Genomic DNA, 21,595 nt, shown 5'->3' on the forward strand with positions numbered 1-21,595 from the left:
CATCACAGACCCAGTTTTAGGCAAAAGTGCATATTTTCAAAACTCTGACTACTCACATAATTCCTTCTTATCCCTGCACTTTCAGGCATTAAAATTCAAAATAAGGTTTTTTTCTATGGAGTTATTTGGATAAGAGAAGCTTGATCCTTGAGTGCTACTGACATTATGGTGTCAGGCTCTGAGCCACATTCCCTGGGTTTGAATCAAGGCTTGGCCACTTACTAGTTGTGTGACCTTGGCAAGTTTTCTAACTTTCTGAGGCTTAGTGTCCTGGCCTATAAAATGGGGATAAATTTCATGCCCACCTCTTAGGTTCACTGTAAAGATTAAATGAGTGACTTCTATAAAGCACTTAGTGATGAGTACATAGTAAGCACTTAACAGATAATTGATTTTAAAACTATTATTATTGTTTAAGTTGCTTTTAATAAACTTATGAGATAATTTTATAATATATTTACCCTCAGAATCTCTATTTTTTCTCTGTGTATCACCTGGCCTCTTTTATAAGCTGACTTTTATCTACTCTGATCAGGAAAGACCCTGGCAGTGTAGCTGTTGTTTCAAAGCGGAAAATAAAGCTTGTGTAGAAGGAGATGTTGAGACTGTAAAATGCGGAAACCTACAGGGCGTCATCGTTCAGTTAGTTTCATTGTGTCAATATGGATTTCAACACGTTAATTTTCCAACTATTTTAGCAAAATGCTCTGGGATTATGCTTTTAATGCTTTTTAATTATGCTCTTTTTTTTTTTTAACATGGATTCATGATCAGAGTTCCAGGTAGGCAGCTATAGCTCTTCACCTGAATCTTTTTAGCAGCATCATGCTGGAGACCTGAGTCATTGTTTATTATATCCTTGCTTAGGTTTCCCAGAATTATGCTTCACTATCATAGTAAGAGACATATGAATATGTCAAGAGACTTCATATTTTCCCTTGAGTCTACAATAGATTGTTTATGGAACTTCAAGGTAACAGGGCAGTCTGAGTCTCTTCAGAGATTCCTCATCTTGTGAAGAAAACCAGTCTCCCACCTTCAAGGGAGGCTTTCAAAAAATTGAACTTTGAATCCCCTGCCATTATGTTGGTTTCTGGGTGGAGGAGAACTGACCAAAGTGTTTTTCTATTACTTAATGCCCCTTAGCTGAATACTGCTGCAAACACACACACACACATGCGCGTGCACACACACGCACGTGCACACACACACACACCCCAAAATTTTAAATCTCTCCATTTTATCACTTTTTGAGCAATGTCCATATAAATTTTTACTTATGTAAGCACATTCTAATGTTCTGTTGACAAATTCTTTTTCTATTGTAGTCTAGATTCCTCAGGGGAAAATGTCAATGGATCACCTGAATATAAGATGATATGGTTTCATTCCTTTTCCTACAAGTCAATAAAAATTTGAGCTCCATTGGAATTGAAATATTCTTTTATTTTCCTTGAACATTTTTATAGTAACTTGCATGCTTTATTTCATTCCACCTTTTCCCATAAAACTCTTGAAAATTATTTTTGGAGATATTTTTGATGTTTTTTATAACTTCCATGGTTAGGCTATTTTATAACTTACAAACATTTTTACTTTGGGAATATGTTTGAAAACAGTAGTGCAGTTGCTAGCAAAAAATGATTACTTTTTTCTCATGTGCAAATCAAATTAAATGTATACTGATATTCCATAATATCTAAACTCAGTCATTTTGGGTGTTAAAATTTTTAAGGCCCAACCTTGAAATTATTTTAGATAGAAATATTTATATTCACTATTTTGGTAACATGAAGAGTAATTCTCATTTTAGGATCTAGTAGCATGTATCTTGTAGAGGGGTATACACATTTAGTGTTGATCGAATCCTGCCTGATTTGAGAATAATACGTGTATATTTTTTTCTTCACCTCATGAATCTAAACTTTTCAAGAGCAAGGGGGCATATTTCGCTCCTAAACACATCACAGAAATGTACAGATGCTAAAAGCACACTCTAAAATATATGTGTTTATCTAATTAGGGTCTCATGTGTATACTTTTTATATTTTGTGTTTACTTATATTGTAGAAGCTGGTATACCCATTATTTTATCACCTGAATATCTATTAATTGACATTTCTAATGTCATAATTTATATTCCTATTATCCATTGATTAATTCTAGAACTATCTGTTGAGTGTGTGTTATGTGCCAGGAACTGTGCTACTTGGTGCAGGCTTACACTCCTGGAACTTTTAGTCCAGTGAGGGAGTTAGACGTTACCTATGTGATGCAAAAACATCAAATGCCTTCTGAATCAAAATTTAAGAATAATTATTTCCATTAGAATTATAGTATTGAATTTTATTACATTTAACTTTGTATTAATTGAAAGAAAAATTAGTTGAGAATTAGTATTAAATACTAATTGAAAATTAAACATCAAAATTAAATATTAATTCAATTAAGCACCCTGTGAAAATCCTTATAAAAGCCTGTGAATAGGTGCTGTAATTCCCATTTTATACATGAAAAAAACATGAAGATAATATTCCACAGTCATAGAGTTGTTGACACTGATAATCCTTTTGTATCTCATATGTAGTAGTAATCTATTACTCAAAATTTTTCTTTCCCAAACCATTTTATTTTTAAAAGTGTGTTTAAGGCATATATTAATTATGTGGTTTAGTAGTGCTAATTGCTTAACTTCTTACATTTGAAAGGATTTAATTAGGCAAACTTAAAAGCACAGAAGCCACAGTATTACAAGAAGATAATCCCAGGAGCAGTGTACATGAAGCCATTTAATTAATTTCAATGACCAGCTTCTGGAATGTTTAAGCTTTGTTGAAACATTCAGGAACAAAGGGGACAGTGACCTCCCCATGAAAAGAATTCTGTGAATAAGCTGATCAGTTACTTATCAGTCTTGCTATTGTAGTTGTGCCAACCAGACGTGTTCGCATTACTCGGACATGATGTGCTGTGGTACTTATACTCAGACAGGAGAGATAAAAATAAAATTATGACTTCACTCTCCATGGATGACTTATTCTTTGTTCTTTGGAATTAGCCATTTTAAGACCATGTATGAGAAAAACGTAATTTAGAAAAATGTTCCAGCTTGTACAGTAATACTTTTAACACTCCATAACAGCTAGAAAGGTGAGATCTTATAAATATCAAACCCACTAAACTCTGCTCTTATGAGAGGAAAAGAATTTTTTCAAAGAAGTAAATTTCAGAAAATACTAAACCTCAACCATTACACTTGAATTCAGACTAATGATTATTGATGAAGAATTTCATTTGGTTCAGCAACGATTCCCAACTTAGATTTTGAAAATGGGTTACAATAATTATAAGATTGACTATATTTATAGCCAGAGAACATCAATAACAATAATAATAATATTTAACATTTATTGCACAGTTAGTATGTGCTAGACACTGTGCTGAGCCTTTCATAGGAATTATTTCATTTAATCTGTAGCCCTGCTAGTTAGATACTCTTATTAGTTCCAATTTAGAGAGGAGGAAATGGAGGTCTTTCTAGCTTCACAATTTTGTTTCCATTCAGCCCCAGGTAGACACACAGGGAATGCATTTTTTAAGCACCAATAACATGGCAGAGTACAGTGGAAAGAGCAGAACTTTGTGACTCAAGAGACCGGCCTTCTATTCTAGACTGTAAGCTCCCTGAGGATTCTGCCTTGGTTACCATTCTATGCCCAAAACCTCTCCTAATACGTGTGACATAATAAATACTTAATGAGCCTTTCTAGAATGACTGAACGAATGAATGAATGAATGAATGGGCTGCTAACGGTGTATAATCTCGGCCAAGTTGTTTAACCCCTTTGGGCTCCACTCCTTTCTTATTTCTTTCCTATTTTATATCTTCCTTGCTTCCAAAAATGATTTCAGGTGTCATAATAAAAGATACAACTGCATAAGACCTTTAAAGTAAGGATAAAAGATCAAGAGTGATATACTTTAAGTAGGAAAAGCCAGACCCCAAATCAAGGATAAGAATGGCTGCTTCCTTTGAGCATGGAATTGAGACTGAAAGTTGCTACAGAAAAGGAGCACCTGCTTGCACCCACCCCACCTACCAAATCTTCTTCTGCCACATTTGGACAGAGCGTTCTGCTCCTGGAAGGATTCTTGGAGAAAAGAAGAGAAAGGCCCAAAATATCAGCTTTGCTGTCTAGTTATTTTCAATCATTAAATCATTCCAATTCTAGATGATCATGTTAGGTCTGTTTTAGAGCATATGATCAAAAACCCAAACAGCAGAAAAACCTTGGGTAGGAAAACAGGCTTCTTTTTCTAGTGAAATCTGAGACTCCCTACTGAATGTAGGAATTAGAATAGCTCAAAAAATAAGGACGAAGTCTAAAGAGCACGTTTAAAAGATCACAAAGAACCAAGTCACAGCAAGTCATAAGTACAATCAACACAGAAGCACAAGTTATTCCTGACCTTCACTAGCAGAATGGTTACTGGAAGCAAGAGAAACCATGAGGGAAAGAATAGAAAAATGTTCTGTCACCATCACACAAACCCAGTTTAACATGATCACTAACTGTTCTAGAGAGGTTGTTTGTTTTGGGTTTGGGCATAGCAGTTTGATAGGAAAAGAATCTGAATCAATGGTGAGAAAGGTAAATAATTAACCATGTTACTTTGACAAACAGCAGTAATCTGAGCTATTCAGGTTGTGCCTCAAAAAAAGAAGCATTAGTACCAGCAAGACTCCATCCTGAGAAGTTTTCCTTTATCCTCTGGACCTCAGCTTCTTTACTTTTACTGCAGAAGCCACTCCCTTTCTTAAATTGGACGAGGCTGCACTTCAGAGATCAAAAGGAGGTCTTTCCAACACACTAAAGATATGCCCCTATTTCTTCAGTGTTTATGATGATGTTTATTCAGCTGTTTCCTCCCATAACCATTTTCTGTTTGCAGACTCAAAATCAGATATTGGGTAATTCAAAGAACAATTCAGCAAAAATGTGCTTTATCATCTCATCGTCCCTCACATGTGTGCTGGAGGTCCTGCCTCTATATGATTATCCTGCAGATTCATTAATTGGGAAACCTGCAATAGCTCAGTGTCTCATTCTTCAAACTATGATCTGACAGCATCTAGATGGCCAATGAGAATGTGAACTTTCTCACTATTTTTCTTTCAATTTGCTACATCTAAGTTAATAATAGTAATCAGAGATAGAAATAACAAAAAAATGTGAAGTGAAAAGAATACAACTTGACTTGCAAAACTGCCAGTATAAATGTGTAATCAAGTGATATGCAATTACAATTATGCCTCTTAAAATTATATCATACATGGACTTGGGACCCTTGGGAAAATTATAGTGAAAACTACCAAATTAAAAGATATAGACTGCAAAAGTGTTAGTTATACTTCTCCTCCCCTTCTTAGTCCAATTCGGTAAAGTCATTTCAACTGAAGATTTAAATCAGAAAATCAAATGATTTATTTGATCTTCTTTAGAGATACATCTTTTGTACCACTCAAAAAGTTGGGTGGAGAAATAAGTAAGTATGAATTGTACAAAGCAGATGGATGGAATTAATAATCAATGAAAAAATATCTTGACATTCTTTATGAAATAATTTTTTCATGGGTGTTTTATTCCAGTGCATAAGTACGGGGTAGTTGTTAACATTTTATAAGTAAAGACTATGTGACAGAAATTGGGAGCAAAACTTAAAGGAAAACTCACTCCCCTACCTTGTGGAAAGTGGAATGTTCAATCTGCTTCATATAGTCCTTCAAAGTCATCTCTTGGTTTGTCTGTCTGTGTGTCTGGTGGGAGTGAGGATGAGGATGGAATAGGGATTACTTTTTCTCATTCATTCTCTCTCTTTCCCTAAATATTCCACGTTGTTCTGTCCAATATTTTTATTAATTTGTGTGTGTCATCACCTTAATAGTACTGGAAAAAAATTCCAGAACAAAATTAGGATCCACCAAGATCTCCAAGAGTTACAATGAGCAACAAAATTCAGTTTTATTGAGGTCTATGCAGAGTCCTACACTAACATTCAAAGAAAGCCAGCCGCACTAGTACAAGACTAAGAGATAAATGGCTTTAAAACAGAGCTTTATTTAGCAGCCACATCAGTGTTCACATATGGAGCTTAGAGTCTAGTATTTTAATACTAGGTCACATGAATAGAGAGGCATGGTAGCAAGAATGAAGATTGTCTCATTCTTTGCATGGGTTAGAGAAAAGTTGGAGCAATCTTCACAGTTTAAGAGGAAAAAGAAGATATTCAAAAGATAGAGGCCAGATACAGGTTTTAAAATTATTACAAACTGGGAACAGGACTTCCCTGGTGGTCCAGTGGTTAAAGACTCCGCCCTTCCAATGCAGGGGTCGCGGGTTCGATCCCTGGTTGGGGAACTGAGATCCCACATGCCTTACAGCATGGCCAAAAAAAACCAAACAAACAAACTGGGAACAAGTTTTGGGAACTAGGCACACTTAGTTCAAAAAGAATGTGTATGGAACACGTAGAGGATAGGTTAAATCTGTTCTGCTGTTCCATAACACAGCAATGGGACCATTGGTAAAAAACTGGGAAAGCAGACTCCACTCACATATGAAGTCCCTGACAACAGAATAGGCTGCTTGGGAATGTAGGGAGCTCTCATCACAGGAGTTGGTCCATCCAGTAAAGGCTGGGTAGTGTTTGCCAGAGTTCTAAGAAGAGCTCAAGCCCAAGGCAGCACTTAAATCAACTGACCAGCAAAAAGCCCTCTCCCACCCTGAGAATCTATCATCCAATTAAAGAAATGGAAATTAAAGGGCGATCAATGTGGAGACAAGAGATATTTGATACGGAATTGATGTACTATGTTATGTGTCTGCTTCTTGGACCATGCAGTATTTGACCTTGCCACGATTGTGGGTGGATCGTAGTTCTATGCCTTTCTAGGATGCTCTTGAGGTTCAGCTGTAATGTGGTGCTTAACTGCTATCAGGGCAGCTTTATCTTTTCTTTCTTTGTTGTGCTATAGAAGAGAAATGAAATGACTGGGCCCCCAAGGATTTCTTAAAGGCTATTTCAAGCCCCAAATGATGGCAATGATGATGATGATGATAATTTTAGAGGATGCTAAAATCCCTCCTATCTCCCCTTCAGGACCAAGTGCTCGCCCACCCAGCCCCCAGGAGTATGTATTGCTGAAAGCTCACAACTGAGTCTCTTTCCAAGAATGGTTTCACCCAAAGTTATGCCCCCTTCATGTAGGCAGCCTGCAGGATGGATGCGGGAGTATAAAGGCCCAGTCCCTGTGTCTTCACTTGGGACAAATTGGAAGTCTTATCTCAACACCATAGCTTCTGTGTTCTCTATTGAAACTTCACGAGAGTTCACCTTCTCTCTTTGTTCAAGGTTCCCTCTCCCACTCCCCTACAGGTAGTATAACTAAGGGTACTCCCCAGTAAACCTCCTTGAGTAAATCCCCTCCTTGTCATCTGTTTCTACAGAACCAACCACAGTGCTATTGATGACGATGACAATAATGACGGTGCTGATGGGGGGTGGGGGGCAGGTAGCGGTAGCAGTGGAGAAGGAAAACCAACTGCATTCCATTTGCATTGTCCTTTATACTAGCAAATACAAAGATTCATTTGATCCTCATAATAACGTGGGAGTGGGCAGGAACCCAAACCATCCCCAATCTATAAATAAGGGAACTGAGAAACATAAAGTCCGTGATTTGCTCATGATCACATAATTAGGGATAAATTTTACAGTAAATCTTGCCTTCTGGTTCTTATTTTAATGTTATTTCACCTAATTATAGTGCCTGACACTTCACAGAACTCAGAAAAATATTTGTTGGGATAAATTAGTGTGATTTCATTGGCCCTTTGTCCTTCCTTTTCTCCCACTGACCCTGCAAATCAGGGAAAGATAGAATGTTATCTGATTTTGCAAGATAATCATAGTTTCAAATATTCTGAATTCTGTTTTCAATAAGTCTGCTTATACTCACCAGCTGACAAGACCAACTTATTTTGTTCCAAAAATATGACTTGTATAAGCCTAATGCACAAGGCAAAGAAAAAGAAAATTTTCAAATGGATACTCAAGAAATATTTCCGTGACATGCTGACACACTGTGCTGTGGTCCTGGGGTGACGTATATCATAGAACAGTATAACTTGAATAACAGGTACTAATGGTCAATAAGTGCACAAACCTCAGCTTGATGAGAGTACCTTATGGGTCAGTCTGATAAAAAATATTTCTACCAAGTCCTAAATGTAAAGAAAAACATTAGAGAAAGTTCCCCTAGTTCTGCAGAGCATCTGAGCGCTAAGAAATGTTTATTATGCTATAAATGCATTGAGGTGGCAAATGAATTTACAAGGATTTGAGTCCACGTTTGATGAGGTGTCACTGATTTAAATATTGCTGATGAAAACGCTGCTCCCCCTACTTCGATTTTGTCTGAATCAAGTTCCTGTTTGGCTTGTTAAGCCATGGACTTTAAATGCTTTCAGGCTAACTTGTTTAATTAACTGCAGAAAGATTCCCTGTGGTGACCTAAGATATTTCACTTTTTAGGAGTTTTAGGTGAAGATCTTCTATAGCAGAGAGAAGAAATCTTGAGCAATCTAGGTCACTGCAACTGAGAGAAAATCAAAACCATTGTTCTTCTTTCTTCACAGTGGACTTAGACCCAGTGTACAGAACAGCTGGAAGCAGCAATTGTATCATTCATGTCAGGAGCAACTCTGTAGTTTGATATTGAAGTGATAACTGTTGCTAGTATAATAATTTAAATTCTAATAATTCTTTCTCCCTTGCCACAGTCCTATGTGCAGTACCTCAAAGCAATGAAAAAATATAATACTTTATTCTATGATGCAGAAACTATAATGAGAATGATCAAGATGATTTATCCTGGATAAATGGCAAAAAAAATCCCTGAAAACATCACGATTTCTTTATAGTTGACTTCCAGTAATCTGACCCAAACAAAGCACAGGAGTCTCTACATTTACAGAAAATTAATTTACAAAGTGTTTCAATAAGAAATTTAGTATGGTAGAAAGATCATGTAATTCTCTGACATCGGAAATTATGATTTTTTGAAGCCTAATTTCTCATCTCTCAAATAAAAATAATTCCTACTTGGCAGGTGTACTATGAGGAACAGATTTAATATTTATAAAACTTGTAGCATAGTGCCTGGCACACAGTAATCTGCTCAATAAATTACATTGACACAGCGATGGGACTATTACACTATGCTTTGAAATTACAAATGATTTTCAACACAGTAAAAAAAAAAAACAAACCCACACAGAACAAAATGAACAACAACAAAAAAGATGTTCTCCATGTGCCTAATAATTCTCTGAGATTTTGGGCACTTTAGAAAACTGCAATAACTGCTTTAGATGACTGGTGGTCTGAAGCTGCTATACTTGACCTATAACCAGACAATGGTGTAAAGCCTGGGCGAGTCTGAATTAAGAAGCAATGCCTGCCTTTGTAGATACAATGAAATCATACATGTTTTCTCAGAAATTGATGACTGAAGAGAACATGCAAGTCCACAGATGGATCTCAGAATCCATAGCTGGCCATCAGACTGCCCACCACCCACACGCGGGGGAGGACGCATTTTGAAGTGAGAACGTGGGTTTGGAGAATTTTGCTTTGGAAGATTCTCCTGGAAAAAGCAATCAATCTGGAGGAGATCTGGTAGGATCTCTTCAGCATATCAGATATATCCCTTTGTGTTGTTCTGTTTCAACTTTATAATGGTAGATTCAGTCTATATCCAGTAGAAGAATCTTCTAGTCAGTTCAGCAGAGGAAAAAAAAAAAGCATCTAAATAAACATCTTGTTTGATATTCCCCATCAATTTCCTGGGAATTCACTCATTCATTAATTCAGTTCAGTAGAGTTGTCCATGCTTTAGTTCCTCACAGCCCCAACTCCGGATTGAGAGCAACAACTTTTTCCTCAAAAAGAATGATAATTATAACACCATAACTGTTATGGATTGAATTGTGTTCCCCAAACAGACATATGGAAGTCCTAAGCCCCAGAACCTGTGAATGTGACCTTATTTGAAAATAGGGCATTTGCAGATGTAATCAAATTAAGGTGAGGTCATAAAGCATCGGGGTGGGCCCTACTCCAATGATGTGTCCTTATAAGAAAAAGAAATTTGGACACAGACACAAAGAGGCAAGATGATTCTATAAAGATCAAGGTAGAAATTGGAATTATACTGCCACAAGCCAAGGAACACCAAGGATTTCTGGCGACCACCAGAGGCTAAATAGAGGCCGGTAAGTCTCCTTCCCTGGAGACTTCAGAGAGAGCACGGCTCTGCTGACATCTTGACTTCAGACTTCCAGCCTCCAGAACTCTGAGACGATATAGTTCTGTTGTTGAAAGCTATCCAGTTTGTGGTACTTTGTTACAAAGCCCTAAGGAACTAGTACAATAACCATAACCATTTCGGTGTGAAAAACATGTCCCATGAAAGTTAAGCAGGTTACCCAAGATCACCTAACTAGTAAGAGCTACTCCTTATCTCAGAGGAGGTATAGGCTGTAGACTTCATTTCAGGTCATTTCTCTTCAACAGCAGAACAAAATTTTGAGAACCAATACACTGAATTCTCTACTTGGCCTTTATATCAAACCATAGACAAAATAGTCTGACTCACTCGTTTAAAAATTTTGATTCCATAAATATATGACCTTGAAAAAAGACCAAATAAAAATTGCACCCAATGCCTACATTTATTCTGTTCTTCTCTCCTCTTACTATACTTTATGGCTAACATTTTTTTCCGCTCAGTCTCATGTGAATTGAAAAAGTCATATAAAACAGTTTCCCACCTTCTCATTGAAATTATCTTTATATTCATCAAAGCTTCTCCTGGAGAATATATCAGTAAAACTCAAATCTTTCTTTGATGTTTTTCATGAACATTATTACTATTTTTAATAACTATTTTGTTATAGATAGTTTGTCAGTTTGTTGAAGAGTATACAATCAAACACAAGTAAAGAAATTTCGTGCATAATCCAATCACTCATTATTAAATATGGTTAATGTTTAGTATAAATCCTGACTGCCTATCTTCCTTGACACTATGTCCCAGATTTTACTTACAAAAATGGAATTGTGTAACTGCACATTTTTATGGGCTTATTGCTGTTGCTGATTTATTAAATATAATATGAGCATCTTTTGTGCTATAAATAGGAACATTTTTTGTTAAAAAGTCAAATAGGATCTTTACTCCAGGCCTTCTTAGAGCTTTCAAGATGTATGAGTTCACCATGAAACTAAGAAAGAGACATGGTTTGCAGGTTTTCCCACACTTTTTTGGCCTGTGGTGCCCTTTTTGAATAGCCTCTCACAGAACACATTTTGGAAATATCATACTACATAATTACTTTTAAACACTGAACATCTCCCACGGTGTGGAGGAAGCATGATCTATTTAATCACGCCCCTATGACAGAAAGCAAGTAATCATCCTCTTTAATGTACTCCCTGCCTACTTTGTAAAATTCCCGTCCTATTTCTAAAAGAAAATATCATCTTTCAATAATCCTAAGATGCACATTTCTGCCATTTAAACATCCCAGGAAACAACACGCTTCTCAGCCAGGCAGCGGCCGTCATGCCACCCTCGCCATGTGCGCGTACATGGAAACTCACTGAGTGTCAGGGAGTCCTGAACACAGAAGATGCACGCCCACTTTAAGCAGTGCACCTGTGCCAGCAGCTCTCCTGATGGCACAGAGCAGTGCTTCTCAAACTTTGGGCGTCACAGAATCTCCTGGAAACACAGCAAAGAACACAGAAGCCCAGGCTTGCTGGAGCAAAGCATGGCCTGGGCCTCTATTTTTACTACTTTCCTAAGTGGTTCTGAAACATGCCAAATTTTGAAAACTACTAAATAGATGATAATACTGTGTGTGCTGCAGGGAGGGAGAGAGAGCATCTAAATGCCATTCAGAGGAGTTTAACACTGAGCACGAGGAATTTTAAGATCATCTTAACTACTTTCCCATCTTCTTCTTTCTTTCTTTTTTGTATGCCCAGAGTGACAGGTGATGAAATGTAATCCACATATATTTAAAAGAGCTCTTCCAACAAATAATAAAAATGCGACAATAAAACGGAACGTTGTGTTACAATTTTACTGGCAAGCTTTTTTCTCTTTAGAGGAACATGAAATATTGATATGTCTTGTGATTTATGAGTCCTTCATTTTGCTGGCATGTCTTTGGCACCTAATATAATACCTCAGATAAAGATGTTCAATAAATGTCTGATAATGATGAGTTATAAAAAGTAATCAAAACATACAGCCCTATGAGTTGCTCCATTAAAATATATTGCCTAGGGACTTCCCTGGTGCAGTGGTTAAGAATCCGCCTGCCAATTCAGGGGACACGGGTTCAAGCCCTGGTCCGGGAAGATCCCACATGCGGCAGAGCAACTAAGCCCGTGCACCACAGCTACTGACCCTGCGCTCTAGAGCCCGCGAGCCACAACTACTGAGCCCACGAGCCACAACTACTGAAGCCCGCGCGCCTAGAGCCCGTGCTCCGCAACAAGAGAAGCCACCGCAATGAGAAGCCCGCGCACCACAACGAAGAGTAGCCCCCCGCTCGCCGCAACTAGAGAAAGCCCGCGTGCAGCAACAAAGACCCAATGCAGCCAAAAATAAATAAATAAATAAAAATAAAAAGCATTTACTAACATATTTTTTAAAAATGTATTGCCTATGTAAACGTGTCCCAGAGCTATCTTCCTAAAGTACAAATATGGTCACATCTTTGTTCTTTTTAAAACCCTATGATGGCTTCCCATTTCCTGAAAGATAAAGTCCAAAGTCCTGAACATGTAGAACAAAATATTTCACAAACTGTCCCACGTCTACCTTTTCAGCCTCATCTCCTCTCACGCCTGCCCCAGCCTGTGCTTTAGCTACACTCAATGTAGGTTGTACGAACTTTGAACTTGCTTTCCTGTCTCTGTCACACGTGCTGCTTCCTCAGCCTGGCAATCCTGTCCCTGAGTTCCCAGACTGGCAAACCCCTCCTAATCGTCTTGGTCCACTTCAAGTAGAGCCCCTTCAAGAAGCTCCAGGACTAGTCACATTTCTCTGGCTCCCTGGGTAGAATTGTACTGAAGAGCAAATCACATTGTAACGTAACTACTTAGGTCACTTGTACTTTCCTGCACTCAGAACAAGAGCTGTAAGTTAGTAACCCGACACCGGATGAGGCTTTTGGCAGGTAGTACAGGTTAAAGGAATGTTTGTTGGATTGAATGGAGGGGCAGCCATGGAGGAAGATACAATTCACCCGCGACTTCCCCAGCCTGTTCATTCATTCATTTGTTCATTCATCGTGTCTGTTTCTGCATACCGGGTGCCATGCTAAGCAACGGAAATAGGGTGAAGACTAAACAGAAATGATTCCTGCTCTCATGAAGCATATAATCCAGCAGGAACTGGGCTGCCCCAGGGCCCTGTCTGTGAGTAGCATCGTTTTCAAAGTCCAGCTGTAGAAGCCTTGAAGAAAAATGTGACTCTTTCCTTAGAGGGCCACCCCGAGCTGAGTCATATTATCTTCTTTGATCCTCATAAAAGTCCTGTGAGGCACTCAGGGGATACATTCATTTCACCCAATTTATGAAAGAAAATCCACCAAAGCCCCTCACACATCTTACACTTACACATGTTATTCCCTTGGTTTACAGACTTTTTTCTATGTCTTTCCCTCATTAAGGCCTCCATGTCTTCCAACATACAGTTTAGGTATCAACTCTTAGAATTCTTTATCCCCGCTCGTGCCCATAGTAAAGTGGTTTGTGAAATGATATTTTGTGCTAATTTAAACCCACAAGGACTGTTTACAAAGTTAATCTTCTTCCTTTGATATAGAAAACGTCCAAAAGGAGAACATTCTACCCAACTATCAGTTCAAGGAAACTATCCAGCAATTAGGACCTAAGTCTTACTTTTGATAGCATAGGAAATGAATTCTGCTTTGGATAGATTTGGTAAAATAATTACCATTCTGGGGTACAGTTCTACCCTGATAAAATGGAGCTCCCATCCAGTTTTCTGCAAGGGCACACAGGTCGTTTATTTTTTCTAGCTGTGTGTGCTGTCACTGTGTCACTGGGAGGCTTCTTAACTGCATCTACTAAGTCCAGTACATTTTGTGCCTTTGGTTTTTTGTTTGTTTGTTTTCAACATTCTTCTCATTTGGTATCAGACACTTGGATTCTAAAACATGTACCAAATCATGTATTACTCAGACCTCATTATTTGCTCATTTTGATGAATACATCTCACTGAACAATTGCATCAGAAGTACTTCTAAAGGGCAAAGGGTGACCTGCTCTAATTTTCATTCCTCTGAGATTTGTGCATTTGGCTGCTGAGGGCTTTGGCAGCTGCCTCTTCAGAGTTTACAGAGGCTGCCAAGTTTCACCTTGTGCCTCATAATTTGTTTCAGTGGCTCAGGTGAAACCAACAGCATTTGTTTTAAAGTGCTTCTCTCCAGGCGTTGTTTGCTGAGGCTGATGTGTTTCGTTACTAATTCAATAATGCGGTGACGGCAGAGCCCGATGGTTTTCTTTGGAGTCAGGCACTGAGCCACGTCGCCGCAAGGTACCTGGGAGCCACTGTTTCCATAGGAAACAGTAGTAAGCGGAAAAGGTCCCTTGAGATAACACTTTGTTAATTTGGTCAGAGTGCCTCTCAGAGAACAAAGCACGGCCCCTTGTAGGATAGTAAAAGCCACCAGCCTCCTCTTTCTAGGTAGCTTTTTAAGCTTATCATTATGAAGTATAAACAATCAAATTCCTTGGAAGCAAGTGCAGCTTTTCCTATATGGCTCGAAGAATCTCTCACCCTGTGGGCTTAATAAAAGCCAAGCGTGCTTTTCTCTGGGGGGCAGGGAAGGCAAGCAAGATGCATTTGTGTGTGTGTGTGTGTGTGTGTGTGTGTGTGTGTGTGTGTGTGTGTGTTTGGGGGGGGGTTACCAGGGCTGGGAGAGTGGGGGGTGTGGAAGGTTCATTGTAGGTTAGCTTTTTCTTTCATTATTGGCTAACGCTACGATTTTTTCCGCCACCTGGTACTGACACATATTAATGGACATTTTCAGATAAAGTCATTCTGGAAAGCTCCTGATGTTATAGGCATCTGCAAGCCCAAAGCTTAATAAACCTGAAATGTTTAAAACAATGTTGTTATTATTAGCCAGCAAGACCAAGTTCTCTGGATTTAAGCCTGGCCAAATCTTCTTTCTGTACCTTCTGTTGCAGTTTCCTCTTCCTCTTAATCTAGAGGGGATACAGAATTTCTAGTGGGTTCTGGTAACTACAAATGGAATTTACTTCTGGGGTGCACATACGGTATTTTTGTGTTAATAGATTTCACTTCATATTCGGCTTTTAAAAACAGTTTTATGTAGCTGACATTTATATTCTTATCCCTTGCCCTCTGGCAAGATTTTGTTCTTCAGTAATCATTTTCTTGTTTGTAATTCATTCAATAAGTGGATTTCCATAAAGCCTTCACTCTGCTGGGTTTGTTTTGGTTTCAGGTATCTCTCATTTATGAAGGTTATTCTGGATCCTAATCAAGGTCAGACTTCCTCAGAGGATATGAAGGCATTTGATTAATAGCCTGTGACTCAGTTGGCTTCCCAGCATATGTTTCTTGGAAGACAGAATCTTAGAAATAAATCCCATTTGCTTCACAGAGGTCCTCCAAGCCTCTTTCTAATCCCATCCAAGGTAGCTGTCACACTTCCCATCTTGGTCCCATTTAACAGCACATTTTTCATGTTATTGCTAACATATCTAATTATGCAAGATTTAGAAAGATCTTTTGGCATATTCTATGTGTTGCTAGGAATTAGAAAATTCAGTCTAAGCTTTATAACAGTCTGTGCTACCCCATTAAACAAACCATGCTCAAGTTCTATTCTTTAAGTTGTACAAAGAGCTTCTCTGCTATATCAGGGACAGGATCCCTGGGAAGACTGTCACCCAGCTGTGGAGTCTGCAGGGATAGGTGTGACTGGAGAATGTATTGCTTCAATCAACGGTGATCCTGCTGAATTTTTACAGCAGTGAAGCCGGATTAAGAAGGATTTCAATATGGGAACCAAGGGATAAGTGGCTTATATCAGTAGAAGCAGTAAATGTAGGGAAATATCAAACTTCTTTCAAGAAAGTGCAAAATGGGACTTCCCTGGTGGTGCAGTGGTTAAGAATCCTCCTCCCAATGCAGGGGACATGGGTTCAAGCCCTGGTCCGGGAAGATCCCACATGCCACGGAGCAACTAAGCGCGTGCGCCACAACTACTGAGCCTGCGTTCTAGAGCCCGTGAGGCACAACTACTGAGCCCACGTGCCACAACTACTGAAGCCTGCACGCCTAGAGCCTGTGCTCCGCAACAAGAGAAGCCACCACAATGAGAAGCCCGTGTGTGGCAACGAAGAGTAGGCCCTGCTCGCTGCAACTAGAGAAAGGCCGAGCGCAACAACGAAGACCCAACGCAGCCAATAAATAAATAAATAAGAAAGTGCAAAATGTTTCTAATACTCTCTACCGAGGTAGCCTCTTCATAATATTCATCATCATCATCATCATCTTAGTCCATAACTTATCAACTTTACTTTTAACTTTGATAAACGTTCTCATCAAGTAATCTTATCTTAAACCTGTGTTTGTTCTGAACACTATTTTATTCTCATTTTATTTCATTTTTCAAACTTTTAAAAAAATTAATTAATTTATTTATTTTTGGCTGCGTTGGGTCTTTGTTGCTGCGCGCGGGCTTCCCCTAGTTGCGGCGAGCGGGGGCTACTCTTTGCTGCGGTGCGTGGGCTTTTCATTGCGGTGGCTTCTCTTGTTGCGGAGCATGGGCTCTAGGCACATGGGCTTCAGTCATTGTGGCATGCGGGCTCTAGAGCGCAGGCTCAGTAGTTGTGACACACAGGCTTAGTTGCTCCGCGGCATGTGGGATCTTCCCAGGTCAGGGCTCGAACCCGTGTCCCCTGCATTGGCAGGAGGATTCTTAACCACTGTGCCACCAGGGAAGCCCCATTTTTCAAATGTTTTATCTTGAAAACAAAGAACTTCAAACTTACAGAAAGATGGAAAGAATAATAAACTAAGTTGGAAATATCCTTCACCTAAGATTTACCAGGTGTCAGTATTTTGCCACATTTGTGTTAGTCCTCGATAGATAGACAGAGAGATAGGTAGGTGGGTAGAATGACAGATATAGATGTACACAGGTTATATAGGTATAAATCTATCTCCTATCTCTTGTTATAAGAGCTAAATTATACCGCAAACACACACACATAAGACATTATTACGCATTATTATTCTTTCTGCTGAACCATCTGAAAGTAAGCTGCAGAGCCCCTGGCCCTTTACCCTAAATACTTCAATATGTGTTTCCTAAGAACAAAGACATACATTTTTAAAACCATAAGATCGTATGAAATGGAAACAACACTGTCATATACCACACAGTCCATATTCACATGCACCTATTGTCTCCATGGCAGACCTGATGGCATCTTTTTTCAGATCTAGTGCCCAAGCCAGGATCACACACTGTTTTCAGTTTCTCTCTTGAGTCTCCTTTTATCTACATCAGTTCCTCAGCCTTTTTTCTTTTCCATTTTTTACAAGCAGTACACGTTCATTGCAGACAACAGTTCCTCAGCCTTTCTTTTTCCTTCATGATACTTGCTATTCTTAAAATAAAAGTAATATTAATTTGGAAAGGCACTTTTGCTGACAACATTTTAGGGGGATGTGATTTATATGACTTTAGATTTTGTCTTAGAAAATCATTCTTATATCATGGTTGTGGTAGTATACACTTCCATACCGAAAAAAAATTCTGAACAGGGATTTTTACCCACATTCTGCGTAATAAAAACCAAAACAATTAGCAGTGAATTACTGGTCCCCCTTTATATATCAATGGGTAACTTACTAACTTTTAATTATATAACAAATTTAATTGTAATGTTTAAATATATAAAAAATTTGAAAATACCTTTCATGGGCATTTTGTTTAAAATTCTATATTAAGACAACAAACCTCAAGAGAGAAAACAGGCAAGAGGTATGAACAGGAAATTTATAGAAGAGGTAACGCAAAAGACCATTGAACATGAAGAGATGTTCAATTTCATCAGTAATTAAAGAAATGCAAATTAAGATGATAATGAGCTGCTACCTTGCGCCTATTTGTAATATTGTAATATTGGCAAATATTTGAAAACTATGTAATGCCAAGTGTCCCTACCATAGCTGATGGGATCAAGGATTGGAACCTGACTTAGGGCAGTCCAGGTATATAGCTACTGGCAACTTATGAGGTATCTCCTCTGGCTCAGAAAGATGAGGTGGGAAGATCATAGTTGTTTCTTGGGAATCTGTATTTAGCAATGAACAAGTTAGAAGGGAGGAAAAAAGTCTGCTCTACATGCGGTAGAGCAGAACCAGAGGGCCAGAGTGGCAGTGATGGGTCATGGCAGCCAGAGTTACATATGAGAGGAGAGGCTTGGGGCAGGTGGTGAAGCCAGAGCATACAAAGAACACTCATCCGTCCCTCCCCAGTCGCCACCCCCTGCCACACAGAGTGATTTCTAATGATGAACAGAGGTACCATGAGGGACACCATGGGAGCAAAAAGATTTGTCTCAGTTCCTACCAGCTTCCCAGTTCCTAATCCTGAGCAGCTTTGGGCGTTTTCTAGTTCTCTTCTTCGGTGGAGTATAGTTGATGGGGTATTGGGGCAAGAAGACACAAGATAAAAGAAGACCTTCAAAATTCCAAAGGAAAATGACTCCAAAGATTCTTAAACCTAGCCAAACAATCACGTACAAGGGTAGAATAAAGACATTTTCAAACATACAATGAAAAGAAAAGCCACCCTAAAACACCAGATGAACTTAGGATGTTTCTTGATAACTTTTTAAAAATGCCAACATTTAATCAAAATCACTTAAATTCTTCTGAAGTTATAATAAGTCAATAATGCATGGTATTGAAAAGATGAATTAAAACCCAGACCTCACACTATCCAGTCATTCAGCACCTGTTCAGACAGTGTTTTAGGTTCTCCTTCAAAATGTACTGAAAACTTAGAATATTCCAAGTATGACAAACAAGACATGGACCAGGTTGGCTTTCGGGGAGTAGACAGAGCAGTGGAGAAGTCAGACAAGAAAGGAAAACTGCTAATAATCTACGGTGCATGACAAGTGTGTAATAGTAGAGGTAGATTCCAGGTACACTGGAGGCACAGAGGAGCCGCCTACAAACTCCGCCCGTGGCTGTCTTTAGTGAGGTGGTCTGTTGAGCAAGGTGTTGAAAGATAAAGTCGGAGGCAGATTGGGATGGAGGCAAAAGGTGCTGGTGGGGGGGGGAATGGGATCTGGCGGAGAAGCTTTTAGGAAGCAGGAACATCTGCAAGGGAAGGAAGCAAGAAATGGGATGTCATTCAAAATTGCTGAAACCTGGGGAATGAAGAGTAGAATATGAGGCTGACATTGAAGGCAGGGGCAAGTTCAAGAGTAGCAAACTCAAAATAACTTAAGGGAAAGTACCTTAAGTCAGAGCCGGCTGAAAACAATATGGAGTGGGAAAGGCCCACCCACTTTTCTTCAGCAGATATGCTAACCTGAACAGGCTCAAACCCTCCAACTGTGAATCTGTTTGGAGACAGAAGGAAAATGGGATCCCCAAATCTGCATGCACAAGGTTCTTATGCATAGTCAAGTTAGGGATTGCTACTGAAGCAGGCGTCCTAACATGGGTAGGGAAATGCAATACTTACAAAACAGTAAATCAATGACTACCAGCAAATGAAGGAAGTATCTATGTTTACAAGTCCAAAGTATTAATACAACTATTTCAGTCAAGTTGCTAGAAACAAAAATAAATGGGATGGTGTCTTGAAAATATATCAGACAGAATATGATTGGTGACAGTATTAAAGGGTGGGGATTTTGCAGAAAGTATAAATGGTTAATGGTATGTATTATGGGAAATTCCCTGAAGAGGTGAAATTTTAAGGAAGGGTGGGATGTGATCCACCTAACTGAGGAAGCAAAACTATTCCTACTTCAAAGGTGAGATTTAAAGCAAAGCATTTTTAATTTGGTTTGGATTTCCTAAAGTATTTTAATATTACAAATAAATTATAATTGAGTTAATCATTTTCTGCAGTAGGAAACAATAGGAATTTTTAGAATTTTATTTTAAATTCTGTAGTACATAAAAAGTGTATTAAAATAATTAAATACATGGAACCCATAGGTAACATCTTTGGTTATCTTGGCCACATATAATGAACCATAGGGCTTTGTTTCAGCTAAGTGGCTACAAGATTATCACTGAAAATCAGAAAGTATAACTGTCCACATTTGCCAGTCTCCTTTACGCGATGACTCGAAGGTGGAAGCTGTTTTAACAATGGTTCCAATTACTGTCCCTACAGTGATTTGCATGTTATTAACCTGGATAGCCCCGAATCTATCTATTGAGAAGGGTTTCCCTTTCTCAATTTCACATGAAGCACTGGCTCATATAACAAAAGTTCCTCCTGAAAGCTGAAAACTCAGAGCACTTGCAGTATCGGTGAAATATTGAGAACGATAACAGAAGCTACCCTCCTCCCAAAATGATGAGTTTCATGAAAAGAAATTAACAAGCTGTGTCGTGCACTGCACGTGATCAGCCATGCTTGCTAAGTCTGTCTGTTGGTTGTTGCTATGACTACGAAAAGCCAGTGGAACCCAATGAGCTGTCTGCAGCAGTGCTGGGAGGACCAGCCATTTTACTTATGGAAAACAGTGTGGCATATTCCGCTGAGCTTTACCCTGGAAGAAGCATTTTTTAAGAAATCTATTGAGGGAAGAGAGAAGTAGTCGGCATGTTAGTATACAATTAGTACAGCCAAGCATGCCTGCCAGCTGCCATTTGGACGAGCTGTCGACTGCCTTTCCTAGTAGCTGATTTGAGAACGTGGAATGCAGAGAGATAATGCTGCATATCTGCTATCAGACAGCAGAAAAGGTTTTTGTCTTGGGAAGGCTCGCCTTCCCTGCAATGTTATCTCAGCAGCTCTCTAGCTGCTTACCCTGAAAACTAGTGACCCCAGAGGAGGCGTTTTCGTCTGCAAACACAGGTCCTGTGCGTGGCTGTAGCATATGAGTGGCAGGTCTGAAGAAGCAGGTGTGTGCTCGGATGGGCACTGGACTGTAACGCGGGCGGACGCTCTCGGGTTTACCTGCTTCCTGTTAACAGACTGTTGGCTCAGAGAGCATCTGCCTGCACGCTGAAGCTGAGGCTGAGAAGGAGGTCCCTGTGTCGCCACTTGACTGACAGAGGTAAGCTTTTTTGTCCTTTTTCAAGCACGGCATAACAATAACTCCGAGCAAAACTCAACCTAACCATTTACAATCATTGTGTTCTTTGGATTTACCAAGGAAGTACATACACACAAACACAAACACACAC

At 39.1% G+C, this 21,595-nt stretch overlaps 2 protein-coding genes across 38 annotated transcripts in view; one reads left to right on the top strand and one right to left on the bottom strand.

Moving 5' to 3' along the window:
• The window catches only part of TLR3 (toll like receptor 3), a 358,863-nt gene that overhangs the window by 168,906 nt on the left and 168,362 nt on the right, over window positions 1–21,595 (bottom strand). The gene's annotated exons all lie outside the window — the stretch shown is intronic.
• SORBS2 (sorbin and SH3 domain containing 2) overlaps window positions 20,820–21,595 on the top strand; it is a 202,842-nt gene continuing 202,066 nt past the window's right edge. For 4 of the 37 annotated variants that reach the window (XM_082444762.1, XM_082444740.1, XM_082444775.1 and 1 more), the window contains exon 1: window positions 20,821–21,465. The gene's annotated coding sequence lies outside the window, so the exon portion shown is untranslated. Of the gene's footprint in view, window positions 21,466–21,595 lie in introns of all 37 variants that reach the window. The other 33 variants (XM_082444744.1, XM_082444778.1, XM_082444743.1 and 30 more) reach the window with 21 other exon arrangements.

Source organism: Balaenoptera physalus (assembly GCF_965194825.1).
Source record: "Balaenoptera physalus genome assembly, chromosome: 21".
NCBI lineage: Eukaryota > Metazoa > Chordata > Mammalia > Artiodactyla > Balaenopteridae > Balaenoptera > Balaenoptera physalus.